The 16512-nt window shown below is 42.8% G+C and overlaps 1 long non-coding RNA gene across 1 annotated transcript in view; it reads left to right on the forward strand.

Annotated features, from left to right (window-relative positions):
- Positions 1 to 14186: 14186 nt before the first annotated feature.
- LOC117954658 overlaps positions 14187 to 16512 on the forward strand; it is a 14304-nt gene continuing 11978 nt past the window's right edge. The window contains exon 1 of the long non-coding RNA XR_004658851.1: positions 14187 to 14321. This is a non-coding gene — a long non-coding RNA (uncharacterized LOC117954658). The remainder of the gene's footprint in view (positions 14322 to 16512) is intronic.

Raw genomic sequence — 16512 nt, forward strand, 5'->3', positions numbered from 1 at the left:
CCCCCCCCCCCCCCCCCCGTCCAAAACCCAAACTACCCCCGTCCCGCTCTGACCCTAGCCCAGTGTCGATGTTTCTTTTTTGTATTTCTTTTATATATGAGAACACAATAAAAGGGGTCTAATTTTTTATATAAGTCATGTGTCTGATTGTCTTTGTTTTGTCACGTTTGCAGGAAGGATATTTTGGGAAGAAGCATGGAGGTAAACTGTGATTGGATGATTTATAATCCATTCTTAAAGTGCTCATGTTAGGCTAATTTGCAGGTTCATAATTGTATTTAGAGGTTGTAAAAGAGTACTTTTACATGGTTCTATTTTTTTAATGGTACTTTACATTGCTGCTGCTCCTCTTTTCACCCCGTGTGTTGAGCTCTCTGTTTTAGCGACAGAGTGAGACATCTCACTTCTGTTCCATCTTTGTTGGGAGTCACACATGCACGGTAAGGACTACTAGCCAGTCAGGAGCAGAGTATGAGGGCCCTGACAGTACCTAGGTATGGACTACTAGCCAGTCAGGAGCAGAGTATGAGGGCCCTGACAGTACCTAGGTTAGGACTACTAGCCAGTCAGAAGCAGAGTATGAGGGCCCTGACAGTACCTAGGTAAGGACTACTAGCCAGTCAGGAGCAGAGTATGAGGCCCTGACAGTACCTAGGTAAGGACTACTAGCCAGTCAGAAGCAGAGTATGAGGGCCCTGACAGTACCTAGGTAAGGACTACTAGCCAGTCAGAAGCAGAGTATGAGGGCCCTGACAGTACCTAGGTGAGGACTACTAGCCAGTCAGAAGCAGAGTATGAGGGTCCTGACAGTACCTTTTGGGATGTATAATCAATATATATCTTATATAATATAAGAACCGGATCAATACAAAGTTACACAGTCAGTTTCCATGACAACCAGTAATGTAGATTGACTCTTCCATGCGCCATAACACGAGCCAAAAACCATTAGCCGCAGCTCCTCTCACTTATCCGTAGGGTTGGCTATCGTTTGGTTTTTTTTTTCTGTACTGGTGCAAAAATGATGCTTTTATAAACGGGTGCCTGAACCGAAATATATGGTATATATATTTATAATGTATAGTAGCCTGTATAATATAAAATATAAAAAAGGACAACAGTTGGCGACATTAAAGAACAGCTTGTTTCTTGCTAAGCGCATTCGGTCAAAAATGAAATGATTGATAAATAATGTTTGTGTGTATGAATGTGTGTGTATGGTGAATGGTTCCTGTACTATGCAAATGAGCTTTGATTAGTCGTAAGACTACAAAAGCGCTTTATAAGAACCTTTTCTATTATTTAATATAGGGTGACACAGGATCACTGTCGGACCTCTCAGGTCATGTTAATCTAGAAACTTCCCTCAGCTGTCACACCAACAGCAATCAGACAGCCAGAGTGACAAGGTGTTTTCAATTAACTCATTAACTCACTGCGGCACCATGTCAAACATTTATAGAGACAATAGACCTTTTTCAGACACATTGACATGTCATAGTAGGAAAAGCACAGGTGTATTTAAGACCATTAACGATGGCTGCATTCCACTTAGGAGAGACCCTGGTGTTGTGCATGCTGACTCACTGAAACAGCTCACTCTGACATTGGATGGAATTGAGCCATCGTTAAGGGGATCAGGTTCAGGTTGAGGTGATCAGGATCAGGATCAGCTGTGCTTCTCCTACCACGACAAGAAGACCGGGACAGTTGAGTTTAGGAGAAGAAGAACGGGACAGGTGGGTTTAGGAGAAGAAGAACGGGACAGGTGGGTTTAGAAGAAGAAGAACGGGACAGTTGGGTTTAGAAGAAGAAGAACGGGACAGTTGGGTTTAGGAGAAGAAGAACGGGACAGGTGGGTTTAGGAGAAGAAGAACGGGACGGTTGGGTTTAGGAGAAGAAAAACGGGACAGTTGGGTTTAGGAGAAGAAGAACGGGACAGTTGGGTTTAGGAGAAGAAGACCGGGACGGTTGGGTTTAGGAGAAGAAGACCGGGACAGTTGGGTTTAGGAGAAGAAGAACGGGACAGTTGGGTTTAGAAGAAGAAGAACGGGGAAGTTGGGTTTAGGAGAAGAAGACCGGGACAGTTGGGTTTAGGAGAAGAAGAACAGGACAGTTGGGTTTAGGAGAAGAAGAACAGGACAGTTGGGTTTAGGACAAGAAGAACGGGACAGTTGGGTTTAGGAGAAGAAGACCGGGACAGTTGGGTTTAGGAGAAGAAGACCGGGACAGTTGGGTTTAGGAGAAGGAGGGTGGGTTAGGGAAGGGAAGGGTGCTTTTTGTGAATCTGATGCTGAACGCCACTGCCCAACCGTCCATTTTATACGAGTTCAGATTGAGAACGGGTTGACAAATTAGGGGAGAAATACATGAATGACAGGAAACTAAAAACAACAATGTGAAATAGGGGACAAAAAAACAAGACCAAAACCATGGGTAAAAAAAAAAAAAAAAAAATCTCCAAATCACTTTGGTAAAGAGGATTTGTAAATACGTCCGAACATAGAATGGGGTGGCAATAGCTCGGCAATACTGACCGGAGAGTCACAGGTTCGAGTCCCAGTATGGACCCTACGGAGTATGTGTTTATTTTTGAGGACTTGGAGTAACAACTGTGCCCACAGAGTGGAAATTAAACTGAAATTTCCCCTTAAAGGATAAATGAAGGCATGTCTGCTTCTTCTTGCTCAGGGACACCAACCTCTCGCAGTGTGCACACACGGCCACTAGATGGCAGGAGACGATCAGTTGGACCCTGAGGGAGGATTTCTGCCTCAGAGGCAGAAGAACGTGTTCAGATCCTTCTGCGTCCACAGGGACATGTCCTGCCATCTGTCGTCCAGTGCGAGGACAGTACCTGAGGACATCAGTCAGAAAAAGGTTTCATGAAAATAGTGGCAGGACAGGAGAGGATGTGAAACATGACTTATGAGGACACACGTCATTCAAACCATATTATCATTATTATTCACATCATAAACATATTGATCAGCATGTAAAAGAATCAGTTTTTAGTTTGAATGCTGTGCAGGAAAAGAGAAGATCCAATTAAGATTCAGATATTTAAAAAAAAAGGAAAACATCCAAGAAGATAAAAGATGTGAATGAATTTTCTTTTGATTTGTCCTTATTACGACAATGTAAAAACACCCATCATGAAGGAAATGTCTCTTCAAAACCCAGAAATGTTTTGGTGCACTAATGACAACAAAATGGAGAAACTTTAAATTGAATTTGACTCCAAAGCGGGGGTCTTCAACGCTTGTTAAGCCAAGGACCCCTTAACTTAAAGAGAGACAGATCGAGGACCCCTTAACTTAAAGAGAGACAGATCGAGGACCCCTTAACTTAAAGAGAGACAGATCGAGGACCCCTTAACTTAAAGAGAGACAGATTGAGGACGCCCTACTACTTACTGTATGAAATTAAGTTGCATAATAAACTGGGCCTACAGTAACTTGTAGAGCTGCCTAACGCCTTAATACGTATCCATTTGCATAGAATCAGAGGTGTCGGACTCGGGATTGAAAGGGGACCAAGTACCCGGGTCCCTCGTGTGAGGAGGGCACGAAAAGATGATAAAAAGAATAGCCGTGGATGTGGGGAAGGGCCCACAGAGTATGTCTTACTACAGGGCCCAGGATTTTGTGCTACACCCTTGCATAGAATAGAACATCCTAATAATTGTTGGCATGATTTTATGAATCATGTTTTAACCTTAATGCACAGATGTGGCCCTGTGAGCCCTTAGGATGAACTGGGTCTGTGGATCTTAGAGACTACATTACCTTTAGGCCTGTTAGCCTATCAACAGTGGGGATTTATATTTACTAATAATATGTTGGATGGACGTCTTTCTTTTTGAAAAAGAAATTCAAAAATTGACAATTTGGAGGCCCCTCCTGCATTGACTCTAAGGACCCCTAAAGGGGTTCTGGACCACCTGTTTGGAAAATTCTAATAAAGTTATTTTTTAAACAATATAATGTCATTTATGTTACAATTCTCATATCTGGTCCTTTGTTAACTAATGGTGTCTTAGCCTGTTTGGGCTGGAACTATCATTTTGATGTATGACAATACATCAAGTTATTAATTCAAACACTTTCTTTTGTTAACACCACACCTTTGCTGTACCCTCTTTCAGGTCCTCCCTGATTGGTTGGCCCTTCCCACCTCGTTAAGGGATGGGCCTCACCTGTTGGGTATATAAAAGATGTAAGATATAAGATGGTTTGCCTGCAAGAAGGTGCTTTGTCACCCTGCTGCAGGGCTCGTGTTGGTCTTGCACCCAACTTGGGGGTTTGGTTTGGTTTGGTTTGGCTTGGCTCGATTTGATTGGGTTTCATTTCTCCTTTTGTTTATGTCACATGTAGTCTTAGTTAGCAGTGACAGTTCCAGTTTGACTGCTGACTTCACACATCCTGCGTTAGATACTTTGATTCATCCTTTAATAAATGACTTGCTTAATTAGATTGTCAGTGTGTGGACCGGTCTTAGCTGCAGTCTGAACAAGCTGGGGCGCCCCATGTAGCATGAGTCCTTTACAGCGGCCCGTGTTTGAGTCTGACCTGTGGTCCCTTTGCTGCATGTCATCCCCCAGCTCTCTATGACCCTTCCTGTCTATCCTCTGCCACTATCTAATAAACAGGAAAAAATGCCCCCAAAAAACAGAACAAAAGACACACACATCCGAATCTATGTCTGAAAACTCCAACTACTCCTACTAAAAAAGCGATATTATAAAAATGTAATTTCCGACAATTATCTATTTATATCTATAACTTTATTAATCATACGAAATTTCCGACCTATACAAAGCATTTTGCATTCACAATTTGGAATTGAGGAATTTAATCTTGCTAAAAACACTGATAATTCATGCTCTGGTTGGTACTTTAGATAGGTTAACAAACCCTCCAGTACCAGTTAGCATCTGAACTTTTATCTACAAAATCCTGCTATGACTTCGCCATCTTCTTCAGGGAAAGAATTAAGAAAATACAGAAAACAGTCAGTGCCTCCATAGCAGGTGCAGGATAAGTGTTGTCGCACTGTTCATATCAAAACAAGTTCCCAAATGACACAATTTCAACGAAAGACAACGACAACAATTTCAAACGATTAACCAAGATGACCTGGAAGATATCATGAAACATCTGAAACCTCTTCCTGTTGCCTTGATATTTTACCAATTGGCTTTTTCTAAAATGTTTTGAATTGTTTGGACCTCAGATCTTTTGAAGATCGTCTCTTCAAACATGTATTTTCCCACAGGTCTAAAACACTGCAGTAATAAAGCCACTCTCAAAATAATGATCTAGACAACTACAGACCAATGTCAAACCCTCCATTTTAAATAAAATTATTGAAAAAGTTCTTTTTTATAACAACTAAATCTTTTCTTTTGTCCCAAAACAATATTTTCCATGCCTTGTTGTCGGGTTTCCGACCACACCACAGCACTGAGAAGGCTCTTCTGAAAATCTTTAATGACATCTACTTCAACACTGATCGTGGCAAAACTACAGTCTTCATATTACTAGATCTCTGTGCTGCGTTTGACACAATCGACCATGACATACTACTAAACAGACTGGAAAACTGGGTAGGCCTTTCTGACACAGTACTAAATTACTTTGAATCATTTGAAAGAGTAGAAATAACTGGATCAATAGGTAACTATGCATCTGTACAAACAAATTCAACATGTGGAGTTCCCCAAGGCTCCATCCTGGGGCCTCTACTGTTTAATATCTACATGCTGCCGCTAACTAAAATCATAGAAAACAACAACAACATAAGTTACCATAGTTATGCGGACGACACACAGATTTATATATCCTTGTCGCCCGGGACTACAGTCCAATACAACAACTGGCTATGTGCACTAAACAAACCAACGATTTGGATGTGGAGAAAAAACTGAGGCGATCACCTTTGGACCAAAAAATTAACGATTAAATGTCAACACTCATCTTCCAACAACGTCAAAAACAACAGACAAAGCCAGACATGTTGGCGTAATAATGGACTCTGGCCTGAATTTAAACAGCCACGTTAAGTCAGTTAAAACATCTGCCTATCACCTCAAAAATATATAAAGGGTAAAAGGACTCATGTGCCAACAGGATTTGGAAAAACTCGTTCATGCTTTCATTTTCAGTAGACTCGACTACTGCAATGGTGTCTTTAAAGGTATTCCTAAGAATAGGTTTCAAAATGCTCCTGTTGGTTCGTTTAACGGTTTAGGGCCATATAACCTTTCAAATCTGCAAGTAAACTATGAACAGCAGAGATCTTTAAGACCATCAGGGACTGGTCTGCTTGCCATGCCCCAGAGTCGGAACCAAACAGGGGGAAGCGTTCTTAGATCCTCATATCTGGAACCAACTTCCAGTGAACTGTAGGTCGGCTCTTTTAAATCGAGGCTGAAGATCTTTTTAAAATCGCCTTTTGTTAATTCATTGCACTCCATTGTGACTTTACTCTTGTATTTAATCTAATTTTAATTGTTTTTAATTTACTGCAGTGTTTTTTTTTTTTATCTCTGTCTTAAACACTTTCAATTTGTTGTCAATTTGTATTGACTTTTAACTGTGTTTTGATGTTTTATGGAAAGCACTTTGAATTGCATTGCTGCTGAACTGTGCTATACAAATAAAATTGCCTTGCCTTAAACATCCTCCAAATCTCCCGTGTCCTTAAATAAAGACATCGCTGATGAAGAAATCAAAATATCAGCGTGAACAACGCGGAGCATCCGGCCACCACAACGGTGACGGACACAAACTGAGAAACTGATTGTTTCTTTCGTTTCCCTTCCTCACACCGATTTTCTGATGGATGTGAAGTAGGAGGAGGAGGAGGAGGAAGAGGAGGGAACGACAGGCGAGAGACGTGGACAATGGAGTTGCCATGGCAACCACTGGCATGTTAGTGTGTGTGTGATTGTGTGTGTGTGACTATAGAGTGCATGATTATGTGAGTCTTTTACTCAGATTTCAGATGTACAACCTGTTAGGCAATTATTGTGCAGAGGAGACGGACTGAGGAAAAAAAGGGAGTCACAAACTCATCCAAAAAAAAAAAATCTGGATGTACGTCTTCATCAAGATTCATACATTTCTAAATTGAATTGATTAAAAAGGCGTGAACTTTTAATCAATACAATAGCTCTCAATTAAAATTCAACAGGAATAATAAGACCTATTAACAATCATTTATATGCATAGTTCAGAAATAATTAATCTTCAGTTCAATGCTGCTGTTTATCCTCAACGAACTACCTGCACAGTAATAACATGCTGTCAGATATGTGGTAAGAGCAGGACAGAAACAAGCTGACCGGTCTAATGGACTTCATTACCCAGGCAGCTTCGGCTCTCTTGGGTTCACCTGGGTTAAAGTCGATGCCGAGCTCTTCGTGTGTTTGGCTTATTTCTGTTCCCAGAGGTCTTTGACCCGTCGGACCACAAACGCAACACTGCCAAACTCTTCTTCTAATGGCTTTTTCCTGTAGTCTGTTTAAAAAACCTAACAGATTCTCGGGGGATGTGAACAACCGGCCCTAGAGGAAATGACAAAACAGTTAAAAACCATGTTTAGACATTTATTTTTGTCGTCAACCAACGGGAGTTGGACGGTGCCTACTACGTAGTCTACCTGGGTCAAAGGTCAGGCCTACTACGTAGTCTACCTGGGTCAAAGGTCAGGCCTACTACGGGGTCTATCTATTAGCCTAGGCTACTAAGTATGCGGAAGCAGCGATTCTTCTAACCTACCCTAAATCAGTAATGTGTGTTTTGAGAGAGAGAGAGAGAAATACAGAAATATGACTCTTAATAATTTTAGCGATGGGTTTAATGGAATAAGAGGACGAACAGTGGCAACTGTAGTAAGGGTAAAGTTTAATATATTAGAACTATGACTTTAACTATATTAGCAATAACAGTGGAGGGCGTTGAGCTGGACCCTGGCACTAGCTGCAACCACAATCCAGGTTTAACCACAATCCAGGTATATCGGCGAGGCGATACTGCTGCTTTTTACCTCTCAGTGTCGACAGGTTTGTTCATTTTTTTTACCTTTTGCAAGATAAAAAGGCAGCAGCTGCAACCACAATCCAAGTGCAACCACAATCCAAGGATATTGGCGAGGCAATACTGCTGCTTTTTACTCCACAGTGTCAACAAGTTTGGTTATTTTTACCTTTTTGCAAAATTAAAAAGGCAATATTTTGTTATTTGGTAAACCTAGCAGATATACGATATAACCCCCCAGGTATATAAAAGTCCTGTATGTGACCACTGATATTGTACATGCTTATGTAGTCTTGCACCACAAGTAAATACGTCTGAGATAAAAGCAACAAAAGAAACTTTTCTCTGGTACCACGCTCAGGACACACGTTACATGTGTAATCCCTAGTGGCGAGGACTGAAGAATGACAAATGATGCATCCAACCATTTTGTTTTCTGGTAGCGGCCTCGCCGAGCTGCTGCCGCCGCGGCTCATTGAAGGGTCTTGTTGTAATGTAATGTAAAACACTGTTTCCCCAACACACTCCTCTATTTCCCCCCCTCTGTCACACACCAACACAACGCAGAGAGCCTGTGGCATCGCAGATGAGCTCAGATTTACTACCTCAGAGCTGGAGAGCCTGTTTGTCTGGAAAAAACTAAAGCAGAGCGTCCAGAAACGCAGCGACAAGTCTTCATTCACCCAAACCTCTGCATCCTCGCTTTAAAAAAGAAACCCTTTTTTTGTTTTTTTTGTTAAGAGATAATGCTTAGAACAAGCGGCGTGATCAGAAAGCCATCAAAAGTCGGCTCACTTGCCGATTGAAGTGATGCTGGAACAAACTGTGACAGTTGTGATTTCGTTGAGATCAGAGCTGCTGTCTGCACGTGTTGGTGAACACTCAAGTCAAACTAACAATCTCTGAATCACAGATCCCTTTTACCATGCCAACCGCCTCCTTCTCTGTGATGTTCCTCAGCTGACCACGAAGAGTCGACTGCCAGCTGGGCCAGCAGGCGGAGGACACACACACACACACGCACGAATACACACACAAACACACACACACTCATACACAAAACAATACATAACACATGCATAACAGCAGCACATGCTGTCCCAGATAAGCACATGCACAATAAAAAACATGTTAATATGCCAGCAAAACACACAACAATCATCGGCCAACACATAGATGAAGATGCAAAAAAAACAGGAAACACAACTGAGTGGCATGCAGATATTCAAAGATTGAAAGCTTTATGGACTTTTGCACCTGGAACACGACGACAATTGCAAGCTAGAAGCATCTAATGTGTACAATGTTTACCGGCCGTGCTCAAGACGCTGGGATTGTTTTCACCGTGTCTGTATGTGAGTGTGTGTCTGTGTTTGTGTGCACAGTTGGGTCTGATAACATTTGAAAAGTCCTAAAGAGCAGCACGATTACATCATATCTACATTAAACTTAGCGGAGTGCTAAACAGGAAGTAGCCGGCTCAGTCTCTAGCGCGCCTGCTCTGTGGGCCTTACGATGCGAAAGCAACCCCATCGTCTGGGTCATTGAACAACTCTCATAGTCTAAGCTGTACGTGTGTGTGCGTGCGTGTGTGTGTGTGTGTGTGTGTGTGTGTGTAAATATATATATACATACATAGTTTACACCTGTGATCCGATTGCTGGTCGCAAGCTGGTATATTTGACATTGTCCCCGCAGCAGGTAGCGGGATCTGACCATAACAATTTGGTCCTTGGATAAACTCAGCCTCAGATCCTACATGTGGAGGCTTTTTATGTGAACAGCATTAGCAGCAAAGCTTTCAGGTGTGCTGCACAGCAGCAGAAACACCACGCCATGGTAAAAATAAATGTGATAGTGTACACGTAGTTGAAGAGATCTGTCATCTCCCCAACCTACCACCGCCAGCTGTCACCATAAACGGTGATTTCTTTCATTTAAACAAACTGCAATTGCAAAAACTACATCTTGTGTTGAAGTTGAAACCCCACTCACCTAGATCTCAGCAGCCACTCCAACTCATACGCAGAGAGAGGTGAATGTGTTGTCAGGTATTCACGCTGGGTGCCCTTTCTGTTTACTCCATGCAGGGTTGGGAGGGTCACTGTCGCTGACACAAACCCCCCCACACTCAGAGACTCAGTGCCCTACATTCAACCATCAAACACAGTGTTACATAAAACCACCACCAACGCCGCCACACAAGCCGGCTTGCTGCCTGTTGCTATGCAACAAGCCCCGGAGCCCCGTCGTTGAGTCTCGCTGGGCCGCGGCTGTACCTGAAAGTGCTTAAATGGGTCAGTGAGGACAAAAGGAAAGCGCTAGAGTGGACGAACAGACCGGAAAAAAACCCAAACACTAAACCATGTCCCTGGGACTGTGCAGGTCTGCACTCAGCATAATGTGTCTAATGAGGTTTTTGTTAGTCAGGGAGGACTGGCTGAGGAAAAAGCAGAAAGAGGAGCTGATGGGAGGAACAAAAGCGGCGACGAGTTTCTGTCAGAAGAGTTGAAATTACTACTATATATACACATAATACAACTGTCGGTCTGAATAGACTTAAAGTGACACAAAGCAGGAAAAGCATTCGGTTAAATCTTACTTGAAGTTATCTATATAAGAGTGGCACGCTGCAATCAAATTGTAATGTAAGGGCAGTCTAGTGATATCTTTCTTTGTATTTGTATTTTTGCATGTGGATGTAATATGTGGATGTGTGTGTGGAGGTCAGATGTCTGTGTGCTCATGTGTATGTATGTTGTGTATAAGCTAACGTACACCTTGGCATTTCTTTAAACCAATCACAGTCATCTTGGGTGGTGCTTTGCACCCAGAAACGCCACGGTGCCGCTACTAAATAGTCTCAGGAAGGAAATTGGAACATGTGTAAGTTCAAAAGTAGTTTTAGTTGTGCAACAGAAACCTCAGATTAGACAGAAAGTCTAGCTAGCTGTCTGGATTTACCCTGCAGAGATCTGAGGACCAGGTAACCATAGTCCTCAGATTAGACAGAAAGTCTAGCTAGCTGTCTGGATTTACCCTGCAGAGACCTGAGGACCAGGTAACCATAGTCCTCAGATTGGACAGATAGTCTAGCTAGCTGTCTGGATTTACCCTGCAGAGATCTGAGGACCAGGTAACCATAGTCCTCAGAAATCCACTGGATCCAACGGAGCAATCCTGGAAGTAGAATATCGGTAAATCCAATTCGGCCCCCGCGGTTGTAAACAGAACACATGCAGCAGATCAGAAGGTTTGACTGCTAGCAATAGTCAGAAAGAAGCATGGCTCAGGGAAGGGCCATTTAAAAAAGAAAGCTTGTAGAGTGGATGTTTGACAGATACAGCAGCATCTATCCTAACAAGCCACAGATAGCAGGAGACCGTCCTCCTGGTTTTTCTAAAGATGAAAGAGACTTCTAGAGGATTCAGTCCTACGGGTTTATGTTTAGAGTTGTATAAAGCAACCTCATTTCTGTGTCTCACTCCTTTTTCCCGGCTCATTATTTTGATTTGACAGCGGATCCTTTTCTTTGGATGACGTCATTTTCAGGACAGACGGATGATGAGGTTTGAGCATTCAGAGTTCACGGCCTTTCTCACAGACTTGGGGCATCTGAAGTTCACATTTATATTCAGTGTCAGCCGGCAAAGTCAATTATTCTGTAAATACTAGGGGAGCAAATCCTGCATTAAATCCTGTGAAGGGATGATGCTGATGATGGGAAGCAGAGCGGCCCAATAGAGCTCTGAGGGACGTTCTCACACACCATGAGGATGTCTCACATGCCTTCTTTGCTGTTGGCTAATCCTGTTTCTGCTAGTTTTTTGTGCAAATCTTTGCAACTATGTTCAGTATGTTGTATGAGCAAGAAATATGAACTATGCGTGTTTGTCTGTCAGCAAGATATTAATGAAACGTGGTGGAAGGGTGTAGCCATGACCAAGGAAGAACACTGCTCAGGCACACGCATTTCTAACCCTTACCCGCGCACAGGCTGCAGATAGGTTTCCTCTTCACACGGCTCTATCGTGCACAGCTATCCCTTGTAGGGGGAGGGGCTTCAGAGAACCTATTTGGGCTTTAGTGGAAGGGGGGGGGGGGGGGGGGGGGGGGGGGGGGACTGAGAAGTTGTCAATGTTCCCATTTTTTGGCTAGGTCCTAGATCTTCAAGTTCCCACGTTCATGGTTGGGCGAACCTGTGTCATGCACGTTTATAAAAAAAACACTACACATGTTACATCCCCTTTTTAAAATTGTCCTTACAGTTCATCCGTAAGAGTGAGGAGGAGGAAAAGCTTGACTTTGAGTTCTCACAGATGATTTTTTTAATAGCATTATTTATTTTTTATGGTGAGTATATACATATTTAAATATGGGGTTTCTTTGTGGTGTGTAAATGTACGTGTGTAGGAAATTGTAAAGAACGTGTTAAAAATATAGGATATAAATAGGAAGCCATTGATAGTATAGTATAGTATAGTAAATAGGAAGCCATTGATAGTAGTACCAACTACTATTTCTTTCTATTTTTGTTATTTCCACTCTTCATTCTAACCCCAACCGGTCGTCAGACACCGCCTACCATGAGCCTGGGTCTGTCCGAGGTTTCTGCCTTAAAGGAAGTTTTTCCTCGCCACTGTTGCACTGTTGCTTGCTCTGGAGGAGACTACAAGAACTGTTGGGTCCTTGTAAATTATGGAGTGTGGTCTATCTGTAAAGTGTCTTGAGATAACTCTTGTTATGAATTGATACTATAAATAAAATTGAATTGAATTGATTATTATTATATAGTAGTGGAGACGGGGTAGGGTGAAATAAGCTTTTACTTCTTCCTCTTCCTTTTCGGACATGTTAAAGTAATATTGTTTTAGTTTTAATTGTATTATTTCTCACATGGTCGAAATAAAGCATTCATTACTTCACATTTTTGCTTCTGAAAGTGCATATTTCATAAACCCCAGATTCTTCAGCTTCATCAGTGCCTAACATGTCGCTTTTTTAACTCGTGCTCATCAACAGATCAGACCTACACAGCCTCTGAAAAATTAACGACTCCCTCATCAATGTTTGGTTCCACAATAGTATGATGCACTATCAACGCCCAGATCTCACTCCGTATACAGAGAGCCATGCTGGGGTTAAAGTGTCTATATGTAACAGACGTGGACCGAATACGAAGACAGACATCTTCAGCTAACGGGTTCCCAAGATTTATTTGCTCTGCAGAAGACAATGTCTCATAAATTGGCTTCTGGTCTACTGGTTCCTTCTATCTGTACCTCTGCTCCTCAGCAAGATAAGGCGCTGTGTAAGTGTGTAAGACAGTGTGTGTATGAGTGATCTCGTTTTCTACCATACACACACAAAATATCACATCCCAGTATCTCCTCTAACTCTTAATATGCACATGTTAGCCAACAGGGGTAATTAGAACATCCATCCATCCATCTATCTTCATCCTGTATGGGGTCGCGGGGGGAGCAGCTACAGCAGGGGACCCCAAACTTCCCTTTCCCGAGCCACGTTAACCAGCTCCAACTGGGGGGTCCCGAGGCGTTCCCAGGCCAGGTTGGAGAGACAGTATAATCCCTCCACATAGTCCTGGGTCTTCCCCGAGGCCTCCTCCCAGCAGAGGTGGGTAAAGTAGCCATGTTACCGATGCTCTTTTTTCAAAGGAGAAATATTCAGTAGTTTGTGTGTAGGCACGTTGGCCCAATCCCAGAGTGAGCCCTGAGGACTAAAGACTCACAGACTTAAACGATCTCAGGTGCTAAGTAAGTGACTGTGTGAGGCCACATGGGCTCAGATAGGTATTAATGGGATTGGGACACTACTTCACGAGATCACATGTTATCTTGGCGACATTCAATAACCTAGATGTTTCTAACACTTGCCGGTTTGGGTAGTTTGTTGCTTTCCACACCGCCGAGGCCCAGGAGACGGCTGGCTGATTCAAACTCTGGTTTCACAAGCTGGACAACGCGTCCGTTCCGGTCTATGGTCGTGTGACGTTGTGACGTGCTGTTGTTACCTTTTTGTAATTTCCAGATTCCCCTATGGTCTCCGCGGTAAACGACACACCGCTTTGAACTGTGGGTAATTCCCTTTGACGTCTACATTGTTGCAGACTCACAGCAAGGACTCAGTAAGTGTGAACTCAAACCCTCACGGCCTTTGAAATCAGACATTGGGACAACCCTAAGACCTTACATATTTCGCGAGAACGCGCACCAAAGTCCATGAGTCTGTGAGTCCGGACTTTGGGATCGGGCCGATGTAGATCATTAAAAAAATCTGACTTCATGAGCTGCAGCCAACGCATTCTGCAGATTTAAGTCTGTCATCCTGTAGAAATAACATTTTGCTGTATGAGGTACAGGTATAGATACATTACCTGAAATGACTTTGTGTCTGTTCCTACTTCTCTCTCCCCTCTGGAAGACAAAAACAACACAGCAACCTTGTTAATTTCATCGTAAAAATAACCTCCACTTATCATCATCACACCACTCGACTTGAAAAGTGCTGAAAATAGTTTCACTGTTGATGAATTTGTGTTACACCTCAGCCTCTAAACCTCTCAAAACAGAAGCAGCAGGAGACGAGTAGCACCCTCCATCCCAGGAGAGACACTCGAGGGAGAATTTGTGAATCTAGGACAGTCGACAGCGCTCCGGTTGATTGACGCGGACAATTGTACGGCAATCTGCCGTAACCACTCAGTTTAGCTATCTATAATTCAGGAGAGTGAGGGCCAGATCATTCAAACGACAGGCAGAGTTTCTGTAAAGAACTAGTCCCCGCAGTGCTGCTTGATGGGGACTGGCAACATCTAAAAATGGTACATTCAATTAGATTTGATGTATTATGGGGAAATCAGACACTTACAGTGTTTGTTATCATCCTCCTGGATACACATTTCACCAGGATGGGGCTTCACCCAGGGACACGGTGGGTACTGTCTGTTTCCATCCATTGGTTTTTTGCACACATTTATTATTGGAAGAATAATTATTATTTAACTGACAGCACTAGTTGTAGAAATGCTAACAACCCAGAGCATTGTGTTTGAGTGTATGCGTGGAGGGGCCAGACCTTGGTCTGGCAATGCGAGACTAGGGCCTAAATCACGAAGGCAAGGCAGCTTTATCTGTAGAGCACATTTCAGCAACAGTTTACCGCCAATTTAAAGTGCTTTACACAAAATCAGTTAAAAAGATAAAACACAAGTATCCTAAAAAAAAGGCTTGTTCAACTTGGTCTGGCCCTCTTTGGGTTATCTGGCTTTCCACCCTTAAACGTGCATTTAGCTCCTACTTCACAGCAGACACTGCAGCTGTGACAATGAGACAAATCTTCAAGTTCACAACGTTAAACAGAGCTAGAAAAGCACTTCGGTCAGCTGTTAATTTAGATGGCGGCGGTCCTAATAGTTTGGCGCTGGGGTGGAAACAGGTTCTGCTTGTCTGATCTGTCCAACACGACTTCTCAGTCCAAATCAGACGGCACTTAGCCCGACATTGATTCACTGCACTTAAACACACAGCACTCACAGCTCGGCCGACACTCGCTCAGATCTTAGATAAGATACAAAATGAACTGTATTGATCCCTGAGGAGGAAGTGGATGAGCACAGCAGACGTGAAGCAAAGGATATGTGAAATGTGAAAAGCCTACAGTTACACGTTTTGGCTGTGAAGCCATTAAAAAAAACCTAAATTGTTGGACGAATAAAAAGTGCTTAAGTGAGGTTTAGGGCGGCTGTGGCTCAGTGGTAGAGCGGTTGTCTGCCAATCAGAAGGTTGGGTGTTCAATTCCTGGCCCTGCAGTCCCATGTCGAAGTGTCCTCGGGCAAGACACTGAACCCCGGGTAGTGTTTATCTGAAGAGCAGGTGGCACCTTGTACGGCAGCAACGTTTCATGACAAAGATCAACTGATTTAAATGGAATAATCAACAGCTCTGTATTCGCCTGCTAATAGAATATATATTATCCAAGAAGCGTTCATGTAGAGTTAAACTGGAGTCTTGAAGCGCAGATGCGAGCTTTCAACAAATTAAAAACCATCTGGACTTTTCTGACCTCTGAGGAAATGGAGGAAGCTATTATGTAAGCTTGCACACAACGTTAATAAAAAACTATCTTTGAAGGCTTTGTGTTGGTTCTACACCAACAGAGCTTTACCTTTTGTAAGACTCTGCCATAAAGAACGGGACAGTGCACCGGTCATTTTGCCAAAGCCTCATAGTTTCATAGTGATCCTCTATCTTTTACAGTCAGTTTGGAGTCATAATCAGAAGGTTGATTCATAATGCCTTCAATTTACCCAAAAAACTAAACTTTCCTTAATATATAATGCAAATTGTGGCAGGCAATGTGCATTAAAGAGAATAAAAGTAGGAATTATTATAGAATATAATGCTAGCCTAGCTGCTAGAATGGCACGCCCTCATACACTGCTTCTGAC

This window comes from Etheostoma cragini, chromosome 12 (genome assembly GCF_013103735.1).
Source record: "Etheostoma cragini isolate CJK2018 chromosome 12, CSU_Ecrag_1.0, whole genome shotgun sequence".
Classification (NCBI taxonomy): Eukaryota; Metazoa; Chordata; class Actinopteri; order Perciformes; family Percidae; genus Etheostoma; species Etheostoma cragini.